Raw genomic sequence first — 5613 nt, 5'->3', positions numbered from 1 at the left:
ATTTTCTATAGTGGAGAAGCTCATCAAACTTTTCTTGAAGAGGTGTGATTGAGCAGAGGAGGAGGTGGGGAGCTGAACCACTCTTTAAATAGAGTGTTGGGAAGCTGCTGGCAGCTAGTATAATCCTGTCATCACTACCTTACACATTTCTTTATGGCCAATTCACTCTCTCATTTTATCTTCACATGGGAGAAGGAAGAATGAAAAATGTTAACTTTAATCAAGTCAGCAATCCTTCTTGGCTTTGACACACTTTGTTTTCCACTCAGGTGAAGGAGTTTCTTCTGTGTGCACTGACATATATCCCTGTGATGAGGGGGTTCTGTCCTGTTCCCTCCTCTCAGACCTTCACATCCCTGCCACTCCTCATATGTCCCTCTAGAAACACCCTGAGCTGCCACCACACTAACTTCTGTGACCACGTTCCATGAACTTAACCTTAATTTTGAAGGCCATAAAGCTCTAGCAGTGCCAGAGCTGGGCTGCATGCCTGACCTTCAGGGAGTTCTACACAGACTGATGCAGGCCTGCTGTGAGTTCTGAGATCACTTGTGCCAAGGTGGGACTCAGGGAAACAATGAATTCAAGCATGCCCCACAACTTTGTGGAGACCTTGAGACCTCCCAGTTATGGCAAAGATGTGGCATCATTTCGTGGGAATGACTGGTACCAAGGAAGCATTTATTGGTAAATAATTTGCTAAGAAATGGGACTTCAAGGGAATGAAGTTGCAAATTCAGACATAGTTCAACAAGCACTTTTGACTGGAAAGTGAGTGTAGGAGATGGATTTTCAAAATATCAAAACATTTCTTTTCAAGGCAATCTTCCTGAATTATTCTTTTCTAAATGCCAAAATGCTCTGAATGGACATTTTCAAAGTGAATTTCTGACATTTTGTTTCAAGCCAGCATTTTGCATTTAAAACTTGACCCAGGCTGAAAGATGAGAGATCTGTCACAAGACCCTAAAACAATGAAATAAAACTTGCTATTTAAAGTTCAAAACAATGTTTCAATCTCTGAGTTATGCCATTTGAAATAAAAATTAAAAACCCTATAACTCTTAAGTATGTTCAGATCAGCATGGCCCTACCTGACACCTCTGAGGTGGTGGAGTCACTGGAGCAGAAACAGACAGTGTGGTTGGGATAAAACCAGCCCGTAGTGGCCTGAAATGAACTAAAAAATGCTCTTAAGCATCCCGGACAGAATTTCACTCTTTCATTGATAAATTTCACTTTGATCTCAACGAGGGTCTTTATGGAGGGATGTGCTCTTCTTAGGGATGTTTGCATCCCTTCAGCTCCATTGGTAGCAACAGGCAGAGCAGTGACAAGCAAAGCCCCTGTGCCTAGGGCAGTTTTTCTCTGCCGGCAATTGCCTTTAAGCACAGTGGCAACCAAAGAGTTATTATTTTTCATCAGTCCTGGAAGCACTGTCCCATTGATCTCCATGAAAACTAATGGACCTCTTCATGGGCATGTGCCCATAGGCAGATCCAGGGAAAAAATGCAAGCATAAACAAAGTCTGGGTGCAAGAAAATCCCTGCTAATTTGGGAAGTAGCCTTACTACTTCTTATAACAGGTGGGTATGTTAGGGGACAACAACCAAGTAGGATGAAGGACACTGACAGTATTTTTAGAAGATGCTGTGTCCTTCAACGGCCTCTTCTGTGCAAAGACATGTTCAGTCTCGAGGGATGTGAGGATTAGCCTTCCTCCCCAACTCCTCACTCCCCAACTCTTCTCTCCTGCTGCCCGTCCTCCCTGCCATAAGCACGTGGTCCCGGCTGGCCATGAATAGAGTTGGCACGGGTGGGTCCAGCCTGAGCCACTGAGGCTCACAACTCCAGACCTGAATAAGCAGCATAAAGGCACAGAGCAGCCCCGTCGCGGCTCTGTCCCGACCCATCCTCCCCAGCTGCAACAGCATCCGCTGTGGGCCCAGACCGGCCATTCTTATCGAGTCCTTCTGTGCAGTTTGTCTTTCTCTCCCTCTCTCGTCTCCCCTCACACCCCCGCCTTTTTTTTTTTTTTTAATCCCCTTTTTTCGAACATATCATTACAGGAGCAACAAAAAAGATGGGACAATACAGCCATTGATGAACTGCTCTCGTCCTCCAGTCCCGATCCCCCCACACTCCCTCCCTCCCCTTCTCTGGTGCGTGCCAACACTCTTTCCACCCGCCCAGGGCTGGAGCCAGTGCCAAACAACCTCTGCTAATAAACAAGAGGAACCAGATAAACCAGGAACACAATAGAGGGATTTGTTGCACTTTAGTGATGGTGGGAACAATGTCAACTCCGTGGCGCAGCTGCATGGACCCCCTCCGATCCTCTCCCCCCGGTGCCTCGTGCCCCCCATGTATTTGCAGCCCAACACTGTGATTTATGAAAGGCCAAAGGTCACTGTGCATTAAAGGGCTTCTTTCTTGCATCATTTATTAACCCATCTATGACAAGGCGCACTCATTGTGGCAGTGGTGGTGGCACAGGGAGTGGGGCACAGGCAGAGTCCATCCCAGTAGCACCATGCATCTCCCAGAGGATGCTGAGAATGCAGGCTGGTGCTTAAGCCTGGTTTTACACCGACCTGGTGCTGGGGAGAGAGGAGGGGAGGCTTTGCTAAGAAATGTTTTGGCCAGCAAAAGCAGCCCATGACTCCAGCACAACTCTGTTTACATGGCAAGCAGGTCACTGTCTGCCTGACCTACACTTGCTGCCAGGCTGGTGAGCTCAGGTTGCTGTCCATGCTGTGGCCATGCACACACTGAGAGCTGACCTGAACATTCTGCACTTCACATGGTAGAGTTGACCACTTTGCATCACCAGAGCCTTAAGTCACCCTGTGCTACCAGGTGTGTCACGTGGACTGTCCAAGATGCAGCTGGGCAGAGAGGAGGCAGGGGGTCATGGAAGAAGATGGATCACTCTAAGGTCTTCTTCTCAGAAAAATAGAGATTTGCCCAAAATCTCTCCTTAGCTCACCAGAGCTGGCTGCCATTACAGGCAAAGCTTCAGTGTCACCATGCAGTATTTTTAAGCCTTCCTGTGTAGACATGAAGCAACACTGTGAAACAGCAGCATAGCAAATCCTTAGACCGATCCTTTTCTCCTGAAATTGCAGTGACCAGATGAATTTGAGTGAGCCATTGCAGCGACAAAGGCTTCAGCACTGGACTTTGAACCCTGAGGTACAGGCCCCATATCCCCATCTGTGCTTGAGGATTCCTTGGAGGCCCTCTCCATGGGCAAGCTTGCTTGGGTGGACAACAGCATTGCCATCACAGGCTGGGGGTGGTGAGACAGCCCTGGAAAGGAGATGCCTACTGGAGTTCATGTCCACTGTGAGAGTAGTGGGGCTGTGCTGGCCCCTGCTTGCCTGGCCCATCCCTCCAGGCTCAGCAGAGGGGAGGCTGTGTTGATGGGCTGGGATATCTCACCCCTCCCCAGAATGAAGGGATGGGTAGCAAGGGATAAGCCTGAGAGCCCTTTGAATGTGGGTGTCAGGGTGAGCCCCTGCACAGGGCAGTGAGGACATGGAGGCTGGGGTGAAGAGGAACACAGTCCCACTGCCCGAATGCTGGCTGGTAACTCTGGTTACCAGCCAAACTGCTCCTGCCCTAGCTCTGGTGCCTTGAGGCCGTGCTCCCTCACTCACTCTCCCTCACATTCCTCTGGGAGCTGATCAGGGCTTGAATGACACCCCAGATGACTCTTTGCTATTAATTCCTGTGAACAGAAAGGGCTCCTTGTTCTCCCAGTCCTACTCTCTGGAGGAATTACAGGGGCCAAGGCAGCAGGCTGAAGCCTTCCTGACTTAACCCTTCCCCCGGCTCCCCGTGAGCCTCTCTGTGTCCAGGGGACTAGCAGAGGTGAAGATCACCCCAGAGCCACCTTGACCACCACAGAATGAGCCCACTGGGGTCATTCAGCACTGCTACAGACACAGGTCCCATTGGGAGGATCACCTTTTCTGGCTGTTCTGCCCAATCTTGTACAATTCCCTTCTTTTCCCCTCTAGGCATCTCTCATCTGGTGTGCAGACCGAGAGTGTCCAGTTCCCTCCATTACATAACACTGGATATGCCAGACTCCATCCAAGAACAGGCAACCTGGTCTTTCTCCCCCAGCTCTTCAGTGCATGCTTTTTGGGGTTAGCCTTTTGGAAGTACACCTGTCCTCTCCAGCAGGAGATGCAGGGGTTAACAGCCAGGCAGGCTCTGTGCCATCTATCAAAGCAGGTAGCAGACAGACATGCTTGCCCCATTCCTCTTTGATCTTCCCAAACCTGAGTAATGCAGGAAAATTGTTCCCGTTTAGCCATCACAGGTCCTTGCCATGCCCATGCAATATTAGACTGGCCAAGATGACAGGCCAGGAGCTGCTGGAGTCTTTGCAATGTTCAGAGATCATTCTCCTCTCCACTTTCCACAAGGTTTTCCCTACACCTCCTCTCTGGAGCAGCTGACACTGTAATCCACTGCTTTCAAACAAAAAATGAAGTTGAGCAAAATCTGCTTGGCCACATCAAGGTCATACAGTGGCAGCAACATTGTGGTATCCTATCCTGTAGCATCCCACACCACCCCTTGGAGAGAGAACAGGTTTTACTCCTGCTCTGGAGCCAGGCAGGACTCTGCAACCACATCCCAGACCCAGCTCCTGAGGACTCCCCCCACTTCCTGAGGTGATGGGAGTGCAGGGTTATGCACCAACCAGCACCCCCAGGCTTTGTTGCCCATGCAGAATGATAATCCTGGAGAAGGACAGCCACTGTGACATTTCTTTAGCTGTCTTCACACAACACTAGGTTGTCAAACAGCCCAGTCCACCAGTAAATGACTCCAGGCACTGCCTGCCTTGTGTTTCCCCCCGATATGCCATGGCAAAACTTCCTGTGCAGTCCCAGCAGCTGTCCTGTAACCACATGGATGCTGTATGGTGCTGCCAAAACCCAGGTAGGGCTGCAGGCAACTCTTTGCATTTCCTGAATGACCCACACCACTTCCTTTCTCCTCAGGCTGCATCACAAACAACCAGGTCATCAGTGCCACAACTGGAAGCTCAGAGCACCTGGAAGGGTCTAGGACAAACAACAGAAGCTTCAGCCAAGAACAATGAGGGGTGGTGAAGATCAGACCCCAGCAGTGGTTTCTGTGCCCAGCTCTCCGTTTGGAGGCTGCCTATGGCACAAAGGGCTCTTTGGAGATTGTGGCAGACACAGAACTGAGGAGGGTGACATAAACATGGCCTCTGCTTCTCTTGTTCATGGACAAGCCTTGAAAATGACCTGCACTCTAGGAGCCTTGGAGAGCGGTCATGACATTGGATGGGAGAGGAATGTGGAGAGAAGGGCATCAGGAAGTGGTGGAGACGGGGCTGGGCTTGGGTGCTCCAGCAAAGGGTACGACCCAGTCCAAATCTCTCTCAGGCTGCTATCAGTCATGTCCCATGATGTCTCACGAGTCAGACCATCTGCAGACTCACAGAGTTTCCAGACATTATAGTGGTCTTTCCCTTCACTCTTCCCTGCTTTATCTCAGATCATCACACTTATGCAATCGTCAAATTAAAAGGATAACGCTTTGAAACCTTTCTAGTTTTTCCA

The sequence above is a fragment of the Cinclus cinclus genome, chromosome 4 (genome assembly GCF_963662255.1).
Source record: "Cinclus cinclus chromosome 4, bCinCin1.1, whole genome shotgun sequence".
NCBI classification, from domain to species: Eukaryota; Metazoa; Chordata; class Aves; order Passeriformes; family Cinclidae; genus Cinclus; species Cinclus cinclus.
The sequence above is the reverse complement of the archived record's forward strand: the minus strand, read 5'-3'. Positions refer to the sequence as shown.